Consider the following 18,808-nt stretch of genomic DNA (forward strand, 5'->3'; position numbering starts at 1 on the left):
TAATATTCGCCATAAAGTCTATTCGGAAAATTCACTCGCATTGTTCCATTATTTTACTACGTTCACTCAAATATATTTTACGAAGAAAATAATTTATGCATATCTTTAAATTTTGTTTACTACAGGTAATCCAAAGATAATGGACTTTCCTTTCTTCGAAATATCTTTTATAGTTTATCAGTTGAAATATTTTAAATTATTATATTTTATACTTTGAAATATATTAAGAGCAAACCAATATTATTTTCAATTTTACATAGCATAACAATATATATATATATATATATATATATATATCTACGGCATAAAGTGGACTCTGCCCATGTTAAAATTCAGGTTCAAGTGAGCTCCGTGGTCAACTGGACACCGATATACGGAGCTCACTTGACCATTCCATAATATTGGCTCTGTCGATTCGTCAACATGTATAGTTTCATAATTTTTAAAAATTTTGTGGAGCCCTTAAGTACCCCTGTATCATGAATGTATATTGCATAGTTCACGTGTATATCTTATAGGGGTCGTTCAGATCTTTTTCACTGTATATTGGAACCATAGGTATATCGGTTTAAGTAAGCTCTGATAGTTTGGCAACTCTGCCATTAAGCTGTATACTTCTCGCGTATAGTCTGAACGGTTGATATGGACTCCTTATTTTTGTTATCGTTCATACGCATTACAGTGTGTAACAGATATGTATACTATTAACTACCTGTTTTTGGTAGGTACGTGCTTTTCTAAAAATAGCTTTATAGATACAAAAGGATTTCGTTACCAAATTGGATTTTTTTCATATGCGGAAATTTCCTAATGTATTTTGTTAACGTGAGTATGTCTTCATACGTTTTATTTAAGAATTCAATAAATAAGAACTTTTTTTATTTCATCCAATGTTTTATGATATCTTGTATACAGATTTTTATTATTTTATTTCTGGTTTTATCTGTGTACTACATATAATTCTGGATATAAGGTTATCTCAAAATAAATATTTATTTGCTTAAATAGATATTTTTGTGTAAAAATGGATAGTAGTGCACAAAAAAGGGAAGAATGCTTAATTTATCTAACAAGAATTATACCACTTCACGAATATTACATACTTCGGAATGTTTTATCTCCTATTTAGGGGTAATATGTAGTCAATATAAGTGTAGCTAGTGTCAAATTTGCAATGATCTTTATAAGTAATAGCCCACTGACTGTACTTTACATGTTGAGTTCAAATAAATAAACCTTGTCCCTTCAGAAAAGAGCGAAGTCAACGAAGAAAGTGTAATGAATCTTTTATCGCCCCAGATTCACACAGGTTAACCGCTGTTTGCAGGCAAGAGTCTTCCTGGCAGATTTAAGGAAGATAACTACCATAAGGAAGTTCCTTTTGAGGGTTCAGATGGCGAGAAGCAGCTTATTTTTTTTTGTATATCTTGCAGATGTGTTGATCTAGCCAGTTTTTCCTCGATTCTAGTCATAAAATGGGTTGTTTTGTGTTATGCATCGAGTGAATGTTACGAATCTAGACTGTGTTTCTTTTGTTCTCTAGCTACTTATCTTCGGATATTAGGTGGATTGATAACTACGATAATGTAGAGCTTATGTATGGATGAGAGTCTTAATATCCGCTTAATTTGGCTGACTAATTTATAGCTAAATCTACGTGTCAGGTATGTATTGATGTCACCTATACAAGCTAGGTATATTTGGCAGCAGAAGCATAGAGTTTAAGCGTCTACGTTTTAAGAGTGGAAGGATGTGCTTCCCGTTTTTAGCTGACAAGTTCGCGGAGAATACTATTTTTCTGGTTCTAGTTTGCCATTTAGTTTTAAACAAAGTTCTGTAAATTACAAAGTGTGTTTAATGATTTCATGACACTATTGGTTCAGGTATATGTTCAAATTTGTGAAAGCGTCTCTGTTAGGGACATAGATTTTTCTCCACTTCAGCAACAAAAGTTTGTGGTTCTGCAACAATAGATGTATCGTCTACATAATAAAAGTCCTAGTATTTACTGGAATGGGTTGTGTAAATGTTATACAGTGTAGGTGCCATTACGGTACCCCAAAGGAGACCGTTCTTCTACGTTCTCAATCTTCATCTTTTCTTACCATTGAGTGATACGGAAAATCTTCTGTTGTTCTATTACCTAAGGGGATATCACATAGATTTTGGAGAAATGTCCTTTAATTTAAGGTGTCGTAAGCAGAATTTAGATTGACAAATACCACTCCTCATGTCTGATATTTTTTATATCCGTCTTCGTTGTGTTGGGCAAGATTTAGTATGTGTGACGAACATGATCTACCCTGTCATATATAGCCACTTTTATCTTTAAATTTAAGTTTTCCTTCTATTATCGGTTTATATTAAGGATCATATGCAGAAGTATTGTGTATAGCTGAAAAAATAAATAGATATATTGGCCGATAGCTTTTGTGGTCGTTGGGATTTTTGTCAGGTTTAAGCAAGGCAACAGCTTTGTCTTTACTTTGCTTGTCTACAGACTTTGGATATTAGCCACTGTTGTATTCTTTTGTCCAAATTTTATAATTAGTTTTGTGTTTAGATCCTCAGTCAGGAGCCGTAATATTGTTCATAATATACGTGGATAGTGGATCCAAACTCAACATCGTTGAAAGGTTTCCTCAGCTGACTGGTTTTGTCCTCTCTTATTTTAAGTTTTTCTTTGCTTCTTTGCCGGCATTTATTATGTTTATTTCGTTATTTTCAGCGATTAGCTTAATACCAAATACCCTAGGTTTGGCCCTCTATTTGCTTCTTGCAGTAGAAATACGTCATATTTGTGTTAAGCGTATATGTCTGATAAGCTTAAGTAAAGTAGAGTTTGTGTATCTGTAGATATGTCCTTAATATTTATAGACATAAGTAGAATAGTTGGTCCTAAAAAGGACCGATTTGACAAACATCATATTGAACGGGTAATTGAAGAATTAACCGATTAAATAATTATTCATTATCCAGAGTAAGAGTACGCTCGATTGCGGTGGTCTTATTGTAACTTTAAATTTCGTGAAGGCTTCTACTTTGAACTCCATAAAAATTTAAATTTTACATACTGTTACTTATAGACGATATTTTGAGTCAGATTTGTTTAGTAATAACTGTACTTATATAGTCTCTTTGTGAAAAGTAAATGAGCTTGTAATATCGGTTTACAACTCATATATGGATAATAAGGAAATAAACAGGTTAAAATCTGACAACAAATTGCTATATAATAGTACGAGACAATATTCATATGCTGTGGCAAAATCATCATATTTGGGTTTCATATTTCAATTATCATATTTACATTGATATTTATGTGGCAATCAGCTGTAAAAGTCATTGCCTTTTTTCTGTCGTATCATATTTTAGCATATCATATTTTGAGTGAAATTGATCCTAAATTCGTTTAATAATATTAAGTTTTTAAAACAGCTGTGTTTTTATGCTCATTCGTTCACCTTTTGTAAACCAGTCTGTGTAAATATAAGGGATTTATATAATCTTTTCATTTCGTAATCTTTTCGTTTCATAATTATAGTTCTCTTGATTTTATTTTCTATATTTTCTATATAAAGATCATCGTCATCGTATAGTCAGAACGCAACAAGATTCTATTGCCTTTTTGAAAATACAGCCACGTAAATGGCGTTTTTAAAATTTATGTCAATATTTCTGAAGTGCCTTTTCTAGGATAATTTTTTTAAGCCTAGTTCGTTTGATTATATGTAATTGATTTGATAGTCCACAACAGATAAGTATTGATTGTAGGTAGGATAGCAGGTGTTGATAAATATGATGGGTCGGTAGATAGTCTCATTATTCCTAAATCTGACCATATGTTACCTCCCCCTTCATTTGTGGAAGTCCGAAGGACATTTTTTCTCTTGGGGCATCCTCCCAATTTAACTTGGCAATGCAGTTATTATAGAGTCTTTGGATAAAGCCAGTGCAACTTTAGCATTGAGATTTAGTTTCTTGTACGACGTTGCTATCTTTATATGTGTGTTTAATCTTGGAATTAGTTCTGTTCGGTATTGGTTAGTACTCGGACCTCTGTAAGTCGGAAAATACCTCTGATGGCTTTTCTAGCAATCCTGGTCTAATTAATACGTTCTCGTCACGTCTCCACATATTAGCACTGGTTTGCTCACTATTTTATATACCCTAATTTTAGGGATTCGAATTAGACTTCTGGATTTAAAAGAGGGTTATATATACATATACATCAGTTAGCTACCTGAATATTTCCTTTTATTTTTTATGTAACAACGTTACCTACGATATTTACGATACGTAATTTTTTACGCATACTCTGCAGTAAAATGCATTGTTTATTTTGTTATTAATATAAAAATTACAATACAATACACTGCAACATAATTCAATATAATAATACAATACAAATTAAAATGCAATCTTCATAAGTATTTAAAACTGCCAATATACATAACTTACTTTACGAAGATAAAAATAAAAAACCAACAACTCGGATTATGTTTAAAATTTAGCATTTTTGCGTATATTACATATATTTAATAACATTAACGTGAGGTTTTTAAATATTTTAAAAATAAAAAAGGAAATTCATATTGGGATTCGAACTCACATACACAGCGTATGAACCAAACACGTAAAAGATTTGCCAATTAGACATGATACTAACGGATTTCAAAATTGACAGTTGTCTGTCATACAGTGATTATTTTGAAATGCAAAAGCCTAAAATAATTATGAACATTTAATAAATAATACAAAACAAATCACATAAATAATAATTCTAATATATATTATATTATATAAGTATATAACATTATATAATATAATTTAATATATTTATAATATTAAATATATATACAAAAGGAACATTTTTATTCCTGAGGTAGGAAGAGAGAGAAAATATATCTTATGTCTCTCTCTTACTCATTATCTTACATATGTAATGGTTTCACAGATTCACTCCCGTGCAAATTTCCAACGCCGACCGTGCGTATAGAAGTATAACTTCAATAATGCCACTAAAGAATCACAGAGCATAATTCAAACTTTAGACCTATTTTAATACATGGATGCGAATCATGGACAAAATAGGAAAGAACTACGAATATATGAAAGAAAAATAATAAAAAAAATTGTTTTAACCTCATTATCATATCGCTTACCAATCCGTATAGAATAAGAACATATAATGAATAAAGAAAGCTCTTATACCGATATTGTTCAGGAAAATAAATCGCTTAAGGTAGATCGGACACATGCATAGACGTCAAGATGTCAAACTTGTAAAACTGGTATGGAAGGAAGTTAGCACAGAAGGATGCCACTTGGGCGTCTCAGTATGCAATGGAGAGAAAACTTCCAATCATATCTCAAAAAATTAACATTTCGTTTGATTACAGATTCGTGGAAAATCGACCAACTTGGAGAAAAGTTAGCGAAAACTCACCCAATGTTATAGCGCTACGTAACGATGATGATAAAGAGAAAGGAGAAACAGTGACAAAAAGCAACAAAAATGGACTAATGGAGCAAAGCTGCTTCAAAATCTTGATTGGAAGGGATTGAAATGAAAGTATAAGAAATACAATGGATGAGGAGGATTCACTTATGAGGGACAGAAGCAATATCAGTACTATAATAAGGCGTATAGTCCTGGACTGGCTAATCTTTGGATAATAGGAAACATGAGTGTAGCAGTTTTAATGTTTTCTTGACTGCTACCTGGGATCGGGGAGCAGAGATATGAGTACCAAGTTAAGGCATATAGAAATTGTTGCTTGAACTTTAATATTATTAAATAGCACTATATTTCCTAGTAAAATCGTCATGACTTTACAGTAAGACAAATATTCGAGCGTTGGTTGTGGAAACGTTAAGGACATACCACCAAGTTCCCTATGTCGATATCCCGCAAAATCTTTGTAATAATGATAACCGAACCAAAAAAACAGAGATTAAAATAGGCGCCAAGAAACTGTGTTATAAAACAGTCGAATAAATACAGATTCTCGATTTAAATATTCAAAAAATTTATGAACAGCTTACTAAAATAGAAATAACGCATATTTAAGATGCAATCCATTAATGGACCAAGGTACAAAGCACTCCTAGGATATGCTAATGATATTGATTTCATAAGAAACTCTCTCCCATCCGCAAACGACATTAACAAAGTGAAGAGAGTACGAAAAATGTTTCACTTAAAATTAACAAAATGAAAACCAAATACAAGCGAATCAAAAGAAGAGAGCAATTCAATACATCTAGATAAAATAATAAAGTCAACAACTTCAATTTCGAAAGTATGGAATACTTTAAATATCTTAGATCAATAATCACGGTTAATAATAATGTCACTAAAGAAATACAGAGCATAATTCTTCTAAAATTTTTTAACCTCATTATTATATCACTACAAATCCGTATAGAATAAGAACATATAATGAATAAAGAAAGCTCTTATAACGATATTGTTCAGGAAAATAAATCGCTTAAGGTAGATCGGACACATGCATAGACGCCAAGATGCCAACTTGTAAAACTGGTATGGAAGAAACTTAGCACAGAAGAATGCCACTTGGGTGTCCCAGTATACAATGGAGAGAAAACATCCAATCATATCTTAGAAAATTAACATTTCATTGAAGATTCGTGTAAAATCGATCAACTTGGAAAAAAGTTGTAGTTAGCGAAGACCCACCCAGTGTTGTAGCTCTACGTAATGATGACAATATAGAAAAAAAAAAGAAACAGTGACAAAAAGCAACAAAAATGGACTAATGGAGCACAGCTGCTTCAAAATCTTGATAAGAAATACAATAGATGATTGCTGGATTCGAGAAACTTGAGACTTGAGAAAGGCACTCTGCCGAAACAGCTGTAGTGATAAGATACAATTAATTTGGTGAAAGTTTTGAAAACAAAGTTTTTAGTATTTTGTTGTTAAATAAAATGGAATTAACATACGACATTATATACGCTATAATAACTAGACAACTTGTATGATACGGACATATAAGGAGAAAGTTTCATGAAACAATAAACTACCCAATATTCGTTATGAGTAAAATCAATATGAATAAAGAAAATGAGGAAAACTATGGCCAAAGGTAAAAAAAGTAGTAATTAAAAAATGAGAGAGGTACCTTGTGGACAACATGTGCTTAATTTGGAACGAATTGAGATAAATAATCAAGACGACAAAGAACATTTTAAATTGATAAATCTATACGATTTTTAACAATGCATATTTATAGGTCATTTTCAGAGCCAACGTGCTAATTGTATGTAAAATGAAACTTTTTAAGGTTTTTAATGTTTGTATGAAAGATAAAACCGTATGAAACATGACCGTGAAACTTATATACCAATCTATAAATCTCTTTTAAAAGAATACTGACACCTATACATTATCACAATACTACATATCATAATACTAAGAAGTCTGTTATTTTAATCTAAGAATAGGCTTTATAATTTACGAGAGATTTAATTTAATGTATTTAAAATTTTCCAGGAACCGGTATTGTAATAAGAAACAAAATTTCACTACAAGGCATGAAAACGTGTTAAATTTGTCTTTAGATATTCTTTTTGAGATTTAAAGATTTTGTCTTTCTTCCCAAGACTTTTCTTCCCTCTACTCTTCCTTGCATGATGACGCGTAGAAGAGAGTTCTGAAGCTATTTTCTTGTGGCATTTTAAATTAATTACTATTTAAATGGGAATAAGCTACAATTAAAGGTTAAAATACGTTTATTGACGTTTCAATTTCCACTTCGGAAATCGTTCTCAAAATACAAACATTAGTAAATTTACTAATGTTAAGTTCATTTTTTATGGGTGCCTTCTCATGTCAGAATTGAAGGTAACGAAGTTGTAGATAAACTAGCTGAAAACGCACCAACTAACCTGATGTCCGAAGAAAGTAACACAATGGTACAAAACGATTTAAAACCATACTTAAAACAAAAAATAATTCAAGAATGGCAACAAACTTGGAACAACACTCCATTAAGGCTATACGAAGTTAACAAACATCCATATCTTTGGAAACCAAAAGTAAAAGACAGAAGAGAGCATGTGATGCTTACCCGTGTCGTCTCCGGTGTAATTAATAAACGTATGAAAAGTCGATAGCATCTTGGTGCAAGTTTCCATGTTTATTAATGTTTCAAACTATTGTGCAATATGTTGCAATATTGCGTAGTTAGCCGGTACGCCCTTATTGTGGCATTGTCTTGAAAAAGACAATGCCTTTATGGTTTATTTACTTTTGTAGAAATAAAACACAGGTTTTCTAAGAAGAAAAAACTCAGCTTCAGAGTCTTAGAAAATTCGTAGAGCCCTTCGAGCAAAGTGCTCTAGGGAGCTATCCTAGACGGGTAAAACCATACTGACTTGAGATCCGAAAATGTCCCATATTTAAAGATAAATTAACTTTTATATGAAACTTTTTCATTTCTCAACCAATTAAATTTAATTATAAGTTCCAGAAGGAAGGGCGATGCACATCGAGGTGCGTGATTGGTGGCACCTGATGACACCCGTCTCCGTATCGGCCAGACACGACTTACTCATGGCTATTTACTACAGCGCAAAAATAAACCAGTTTGTGAAGTGTGCAACCATGTTCTAACGGCAAAACATTTTTTAATACAGTGTCCTAAATATAACAGTGAACGACTCAAATATAGCATACCCAACTGCCCTAGAAGAAAATACAGATACCCAAAGAATAATTTCTTATCTTAAAGACTGTCAACTTCTTCATAAGATTTAAAACATACATTGTAATACACATACATATTATTATTATTAATTGTAAACTAATATATGTATATACACTATTTGTATCAAGTGTAACATTAATCTAAATACGGTAATGCCTCTGCGTGGTAGATGCGTTTAAAAAAAAGGTATTTTTATTTGATTATAGATTATATTAGATTTATATTAGATTAGATATTCAGTTTTGTGAAAGCGCCTGTCTTCGACAAATTAAAGGAGCGCTCCTAAGATTTTTCGGGGTTTGGCTTAAAATTAATTCGTAGTTTATTTTTATTATATTTAAAATATTTAAATTAAAAATCATTTAGATTTTTTTTCACTTCAGCAACAAAAGTTTTGGTTGTGCAATGTATCGTCTACATGAAAGTCCTAGTATCTACTGGTATCGGTTAATCATTTGTGTAAATGTAATACAGTGCAGGTGCCATTACGCTACCCCAAGCGAGACCAGTCATCTGCGTTCTTCATCTTACCATTGAATGATACGAAAAATTTTCTGTTCTGTAGATATACGCGGATAAAACACGTGATGTTTTAATCTAAGGCGATGTCATACAGTTTTGGAGAAATGTCCTCTAATTTAATATGTCGTAAGTGGCATTTAGATTGACAAATACCACCCCTGATACCCGATATCTTTTGTACCCGTTGTTGCTTTTTGCAAAAACGGGTACGCTATTAAGTACGTTAATAAGTATTACGAATAAAAATAAATAAGCAAGACAAATATAAGTGATCTATATTTAAACCAAATGACAAAAAAAAGAATATTACATATACATTTACTTCTAAATTAAATATTAATATATAATATATAATATTTTGATATGCCTGACAGTGAAAAATACAAAAACACAATTATTTAAAGTTGAAATAATGATAGCTTGTACAAGCACAAAGCATTTAAAACAATAAGACCGAACATATTATATGTAATTGTAATAGATATGTTGCCGAGAATCAAGTTACACTAAGGTGCCGAAATATTTCTTCTTTTAGTATCTGCCATAAGTGTATCTATGTGTTTATGTGTATCAAAAATATAGTATATAGGATATTGAATTCCCTACATTTAAAAATCGAAATACTGAAATTAGACAGTAAAAAATTGGAATTTTAAGAATGATTTATAAATTGTTATAATTCAAATTTTACTACTTCATGAAACAAATATTTTATTCGTCATAAACTGTAGCAATCGAAACATCGGAACGTACATTTATATTATAATAAATGTTTCAGTGCCAATGCATTAAAAAACATACTAGTACATAAAAATGGACCCTTGCCTTTTCAAAGTTTATAATAGACACTAATTTCAGTTTATCTATAATTAAAGGAAGTAATATAAATTACCACCATATAATATTTAACTACAATAACCAAGTACGTATTTGTGAAATTTCTCGATGACTAAATTAATTGATATTTAAATAAATTTGAAGATCCAAAACGTACCTGCTGTAAAATTTAAAAATCTACGACTAATCAAATTATTGGCAACATCGGAGGAGTTTAGTTGTGTACGCAAAGAAATGTATACGGATCCCAAAAGTGTATTAACCTATTACGGAGTCCACTTAATCCGACGTGTTGGTCGGAGTCCACATAAAGCGCTACCCAGATAATAATATACACGGTGTATATTCGCCTGGAGTTAGTATAATACCGTTTTAGAACGGAGCTTACATTAACCGCTAGATGTATATATATATATATATATATATATATATATATATATATATATATATATATATATAAATAACTAGCGCTGATATTAGCTAGTATCTATATATATATATATATATATATATATATATATATATATATATAGATACTATCTATCTATCTATATATATATATATATATATATATATATATATATATATATATATATATATATATATATATTGATAAGATATTATCGTGCTGTGAACTTATAAATACAATGTAGGTCAGATAGCCAAGCGGGCCAGGCGGCCGATTCTCATTCGCTTCACTGTCGAATGGTTCAGTGGATGTGGGTTCAAACCCCGGCTCTGACCTAGGTTGATGCAGCAGGGTTGAAGAAAGGCTAATGCAGCAGTTTAAAATTCTAAAATAAATCTGCGGCTTAGACTAGAATATGATGGTGTCTGATCGGCCTATGGTGGAGCTATACTGCAAGAAATAAGGGCTTCCGGCTCGGTGATACTCCTTCATAGATCCCTACCGGAAGGGCGTGGCGCCTAAATACCGGTGTATATATATATATATATATATATATATATATATATATATATATATATATATATATATATATATAGATCTAGCGGTTAATAAGTGCCCCGTACTAAAACGGTATTATACTAACTCCGGGAGAATATACACCGTGTATATTATTATCTGTGTAGCGCTTTATGTAGACTCCGACCAACACGTAGGATTAAATGGACTCCGTGTAGTTCTTTTCCATCATATTGATAGCACATTATGTATGCAAATCCTCAACAGATCAAAAAACCATAGGTGCCACCCTATACTTGTTTTGAAATAAATAAAAAAAATTAATATTTTAAGATGCCGTCAACAATTCATTATCTTTTAAAAAATCTTCTGTAAAATAAGTGTCCACTAATCTCACTATACCTTTTTTGTGCGTAAAAAACGTCGGTATATATGCCACACGATTATTGTTAATTATACACGGGTGATCGAGAGAATTCAATATTTCACGAAATAAATTTAAACAGTAATTTAAAGGTGATTATTGTTTTCTATACAAGTTATCGCCTGACAAAAAAAAAATACCTTCTTTGAACGATTACCTGGAATTACTGATAAGGCTTCACTAATGATAGTTTAAGAAGTTTTTATGCCACATTACAGCTTATGCCAATAATATAAATTAGAAATTGTTTGCATCTTCCATTTAGTTTGTATATGTACATTGTTCATATCTTACCTACCTACGTTTTTGGTGTCGATATTTTGTTATTTGCATTTAAAAATGACGTCGACAATAGGTTTTATCCCGGTTAAGTGTAGTTTTAAAGGTGCCTTCAGTCTAAGAGAGAAAAATATAATATTAAATGTACACGATGCACTTGTACATTAACGCCCTTTAAGTAATGTTCGTGAAATCGTTAACATGTGTTCAAATATGACAGGGGCTGGAGAAGCAACAATTTATAGATTCCTAAAAGAAAGAAAAGGAGGAACTGTTTCATCTCCCAAGAAGAGTGGAGGGAGTAAACCCTTGGAAATTAAAGAAATACATAAAAACATGATAAGAAGTTCCAACATTGGACAAAATCCAAACATTAATTGGAGAAAACGAAGAGTTACCAATCATAAGCAACAAGAAATTATGGGGACTATGAATTGAGAGAGATGGGATTTCGTTGGCAAAAGAATAGAAGAAAATCCGTTTTAATTGAAAAAGATTACATTGTATATTGGAGACGAGATTATCTAAGACCTATTAAAAAGTACCGAGAAGAAGGAAAAACAATTTTTTATTTGGACGAGACTTGGCTAAATGAAGGTCATACTGTACCATATCTATGGGTTGACACAAATGTGAAAAGTTCCCGTCAGGCATTCATCGAAGGTGTATCTACTGGAATATACAATATTCCCGTTAGAAAAGGATGCAGACTCATAATAACCCATATTGGAAACGAATACGGTTTTGTCAATGGTGGATTATTAAGTTTTGTTTCAAAATCAACCAAAGATTACCACGAAGGATAATTCATTAGTAACTGTTAATCTCCATCACTCCGACACTGGCAACTTTATTTAGCGATTAGTAACCCTCAAAACTATTGTATTCTATTCTGTTACAACCTTTATACCTGGTGGTCATACTCAATTTAAAATTGTTTTCCTATATACTTCTGTAAACTTGTTGACAAATATCTATTTTTCATTGAGTTACCCGTATCAACAGTTTAGGGATTTGCATACATAATGTGCTATCAATATGATGGAAATGGACTATAATAGGTTAAAACACTTTTGGGATCCGTATATATTTTTTCGCGTACACAACTAAACTCCTCCGATGTTGCCAATAATTTCGTTATTCGTAGATTTTTAAATTTTATAGCAGATACGTTTTGGAACTTGAAATTTATTTAAATATCAATCAATTTAGTCATTCCGAAATTTCACAAATACGTGGTTAATGTAGTTAAATGTTTTATGGTGGTAATTTATATTACTTGCTTTAATTATTTTTAAACTTAAGTTAGTGTCTGTTATAAGCTTGGAAAAGGCAAGAGTCCATTTTTATTAATGCATTGTATTTTTTTAATGCATTGATACTGAAAAATTTATTATATAAATGTACGTTCCGATGTTTCGGAAATTTAAAAAAAAATTAAATTATAATAATTTATAAATCAATCTTAAAATTATAATTTTTTACTGTCTAATTTCAATATTTCGATTTTTAAATGTAGGGAATTCAATATCCTACTATACTTTAGATACACATATACACATAGATACACTTATAACAGATACTAAAATAATAAGGAGGCATAACACCTAATTTCACTTTTAACTATAAATGTATCGTATAACGTAACGTAGCAATCTGTAGTGAGTCAATACTCAGATAAAATATTTCGGTGACTTTATAGTAATTTGATTCTAGCCAACATATCTATTACAATTATTACATATAATATGTTCGGTCTTATTGTTTTAAAAAATACTTTGTTGCTTGTACAAGCTATCATTATTTTCAACTTTAAATATTTATTTTGTTTTTGTATCTTTCGTTGTCAGGCATACGAGTATTTTATTTTTAAGTTAAAAGTAAATGTGTATATAATATTTTTTTTTCTGTTACTTATTTTAAATATGGTTCACTTATATTCTTCTTGCTTATTTATTTTTATTCGTAATACTTATAACGTAAGTAATAACGTACCCGTTGTTGCAAAAAGCAACAACGGGTACGAAAGATATCAGGTATCAGGGGTGATATTTGTCCATCTAAATGCCGCCTACGACACATTAAATTAGAGGACATTTCTCCAAAAACTGTATGACAAAATGTAAACATCGTTTTATCAGCGTATATCTACAGAACAGAAGATTTTCGGTATCATTCAATGGTAAGATGGAGAACGCAGACAAACGGTTTCGCTTGGGGTAGCGTAATGGCACCTACAGTGTATTACATTTACACAAATGATCAACAGATACCAGTAGATACTAGGATTTTCATGTAGACGATACATTGCAAACCAAAAACTTTTGTTGCTGCAGTGAAAAAAAATCTAATAGATGCCTTAAATATAATAAAAATAAACTACGATTTAATTTTAAGCCAAACCCCGAAAATCTTCTCTTCTTCTTGCTTAACTGTTTTTTTTTCTTTTATTCCGATATACTCTGTACGAGTACCAGAAACCAATTCGTCAAGGATTTTTGCTTAGTTGAGGAGATATATTGTGGAATGCAATTTTTAGATTCCCCATGTCTCTAATAACATCTTTATCAATGTCTGTTTTTCCTTGAAATTCTTAGAATGCACAGATTAAAGCAAAATACTGAATTTGGTTTCAAAAATTAGTTTACGTTTTTTAACCAAGTTTGACATCTTGGCGTCTATGCATGTGTCTGATCTACCTTAAGCGATTTATTTTTCTAAACAATATAGTTATAAGGGATTTCTTTATTTAGTATGTGTTCTTATTCTATACGGATTTGTAGCAATATGATAATGAGGTTAAAAAAGTTTTCTTATTATTTTTGGCTTCAATCCAAAGGCTTGAAGCTTCTTAACTATTTGCGCTTTTACCGTCCATATTTTTACTCCGTACAATAGTTGAGACCAGACGTAATATTAAACAAACCTCAGTCTCAGCGCAGTATTCAGATTTTTGTCACATAACAATTGCTTGAATTTTAAGAATGCTGCCCTTGCCATTTCTATTCGTACCTTGATTTCTTAGTCTGAATCTAATTCTTTGTTGATGTAAGCTCCCAGATATTTATATTTTTACTCCCGTATCATTATTAAAAGAATTTTGCTGAATGTCGATCTAGGGAATCCGTTGGTCCTGTCCCTCATAAGTAAATATAATATGCAAGAAAGATTTTCCCAATTTAATAGGATTTTGTATGTTAGAATATTATTTCTTCGAGAAAGTGAAAAATATCTATTTGCTATCCGGATTTAATCCATAGATTAAATATTAGAATGCTATAAAATAATGCTATTAGCAGCAAAAAACGGTCTGATAGTAAGTAATGAGAAAACTAAATAAATTTTCTTTAACATACAAGAGAGAGGACGTAGAGTAGCAGTTGCAGCGTTTTAGGTATCGTAGATAATCCTGTCGCATAAGAAATAAAATAAAATATTCAGGTAGCTAACTCATGTAAATATAACCCACATAAGCAGCATTAGCAGCAAAAAACGGTCTGATAGTAAGTAATGAGAAAACTAAATAAATTTTCTTTAACATACAAGAGAGAGGACGTAGAGTAGCAGTTGCAGCGTTTTAGGTATCGTAGATAACCCTGTCGCATAAGAAATAAAATGGAATATTCAGGTAGCTAACTCATGTAAATATAACCCACATAACACTTTTAAATCCAGAAGTCTAATACAAATCCCTAAAATCAGGATATATAAAACAGTAATTAAACCAGTGCTATTGACTGAAAATGTGACGAGAACGCTGACAAAACAATGTAAGTAAAACTTAGGTATTAATTAGATCAGGATTACTAGAAAAGCCATCAGAATTATTTTCCAACTTAAAAAGGTCCGAATACTAACCAATACCGAACCGGAACTAATGCTAAGGTCTAACAGATATATATATATATATATATATATATATATATATATATATATATATATATATATATATATATATATATATATATATATATATATATATATATAGAGATAGCAACATCATACAAGAGACTAAATCTCAACGCCAAAGTTACGCTGGCTATATCCAAAATCTTTCTAATACCTGCATTGCCAAGTTAAACTGGGAGAATGCTCCGAGAGAAAAAATGCCCTTAGGACGTCCACGAATCAACGGGGGAGGTAACATATGGTCATATTTAGGAATAATGCCTGTACAACCAACTGCTATCCAACCTACAATTAATACTTATCTGTTGGGAACTGTCAAATCCATTACATGTAGTCAAACGAACTAGGCTTCAAAAGGGTTATCTTAGGAATGGCACTTCGGAAATATTGACATATATTTTTAAAACGTTATTTACCTGGCTAAGTTTTCAATAGGAATGAGGAGACAAAAAGAAGAAAAGCCAATAGAACCTTGTTGCGTTCTGACTATACTATGACGATGACCTTTACAATATAAACAATACTTGAGACAGACAACTGTTTGTCTTAAGTTGGTCATTCAGAATTATGTCTGTATTTTTTAATTTGTTAATTTCCGTAGATTCTAATTTCCATAGAATCTAAAGATATCTTAAGGCCTTTATTTTAAATATACTTTTTTAGTAATGAAAATACGTAAATAGAACCTGGAATATACATGTAACCTTTAATCTCTGGGATAAATCCATCTCCTGAACAATGGCGCCGATATATTTAGTTAAAATTCTGTGCAATTATTTTAACCGTTTATGTCCTTATCATTCATATATGAGTTGTGACCGATATTACAAACTCATTTACTTTTCACAAAGAGACTCCATATTAACTATAGTTATTACTATACAAATCTGATTCGAAATATCGTCGAAAAGTAACAGTATGTAAAATTATTTTTAATGAAAAGTTAATTATCCATTTCTTATGGGGTTCAAAAGAGAAGCCTTTACGAAAATTTAAATACAACTAAAACCATCGTAATCAGTTGTACCCTGAGTAATGAATAATTAATTAATCGGCTAATCAGAATCACCCGTTCATATTATGATTTTTGTCACATCGGTCCTTTTTAGGATCAATTATTCTAATTATGTCTATAAATATTAAGGGCATATCTAGAGATAAAGACACTTTACTTTACTTAACCTTATCAGACATATGCGCTTAGCACAAATGTGACGTATTTCTAGAGGGCAAAAAATAGTGTATTTGATATTAAGCTGATCGCTGAAAATCACATAATAAATGTGAAAGTGCTATCTCTGCCAGCAAAAAAGAAAAGAAATACTTAAAATGAGAGAGGACAAAACCAGTCAGCTGAAGGAACCTTTTAACGATGTTGAGCTTGGATCCACTATCTACGTATATAATAAAGAATAGTACGGTACTCTCTGAAGATCTGAGCACAAAGCTTATAAAATTTGGACCAAAAATACAACAGTTACTGATATCCAAAGTCTGCAGACAAACAAAGCAAAGACAAAGTTGTTGCCTTGCTTAAACCTGGCAAAAACTCCAACGACCACAAAAGCTATCGGTCAATATATTTATTTTGTCAGCTTTACAAAATACTTCTCAAGAGGTAAAACAGAAGAAAAACTCAAATTAAAAGACAAAAGTTGCTATAGACAGAGAAGATCATGTACGTCATAAATACTAAATCTTGCCCAACACAGCAAAGATGGGTACGAAAGATATCAGGTATGAGGAGTGGTATTTGTCAATCTAAGCAGCACTTTGCAGCTTACGAAACCTTAAATAAGAGGGCATTTTTTCAAAATCTATATGATATCTACTTAGGTAATAAACTTACTTGTTTTACTAGCGTATGCCTACATAACAGAAGATTTTTGGTATTTTTCAATGGTAAGAATAGCAGATGGAGAACGCAGAAAAACGGTCTTCGTTGGGGTAGCGTAATGGCACCTACACTGTATAAGATGTACACAAACCATCAACCCATACCAGTAAATACTAGGACTTTTATTATATATACAATACATCTATTATTGCACAACCAAAAACTTTTGTTGCTGAAGTGGAGAAAAATCTAAATGATGCCTTAAACACAATAAAAATAGACTATAAATCAATTTTAAGCCAAACCCCGGAAAAACTCAGGTGTGCTACTTTAATGTTTCCAACACAGACGTTTACACAAATCTGAACATCCAATAGTGTCATAAAATCCTTATACTCTGGACTTGCTATAAATACCTTGAAGATAGTTTGTATTACACTTAGTCATTCACAGAACATTGTTTAAAACTAAAAGGCATACTGATATCCAGAAGTAAGATTCTCCGCAAACTTGTCAGCTAAAATGAGAAGCACATCCTTCCACCCTTAAAACGTAAACGCTTGCATTCTATGCTTCTGCTGCCGAATATACCTTGCCAGTATGACTTAACACGTAGATTTAGCTATAAATTAGTCATCCAAATTCAGCGGATATTAAGACTCACATCCATACATAAGCTCTACAATATCTACCACCTACAGCAGCTACCAAGACACCTAATATCCGAAGATAAGTAACTAAAGAACGAAAGAAACATTATCTAAAGTCGCAACATGTACTCCACGAATACAAGCCCATTTTATGACTAAAATCGAGAAAAAACTGGCCAGATCAACACGTCATGTGCAGGATATAAAAAAAAAAACAAAATAAGCTCCTCCTGGCCATCTGAACCCTCGAGAGGATTCTTGCCTGCAAACACCGGTTAACTTGTGTGAATGTGGGGTGGTAAAAGATTCTTCACACCTTCTTAGTTAACTTTGCCATTTAAATTGCTCTTTTCTGAAGGGACAAGGTTTAATTATTTAAACTGAACATTTAAATTATAGTCAGTAAGCTATTGCTTATAAAGATCATTGCAAATTTGACACTAACTCCACTTATATTGATTACGTATTACCCCTAAATTACCTTACCATTCAGAAGTATGTAATATTGGTAAAGTGATATATTCTGGCTAGATAAATTAAACATTCTTCCCTTTTTTGCGGACTACTATCCATTTTTATACAAAAATATCTATTTTAGCACTTAAATATTTATTTTAAGATAACCTATTCAGAATTATATGTAGTATACAAACAAAACCAGAAATAAAATAATAAAGAAGCTACAAGATA

This window comes from Diabrotica undecimpunctata, chromosome 6 (assembly GCF_040954645.1).
Source record: "Diabrotica undecimpunctata isolate CICGRU chromosome 6, icDiaUnde3, whole genome shotgun sequence".
NCBI classification, from domain to species: domain Eukaryota; kingdom Metazoa; phylum Arthropoda; class Insecta; order Coleoptera; family Chrysomelidae; genus Diabrotica; species Diabrotica undecimpunctata.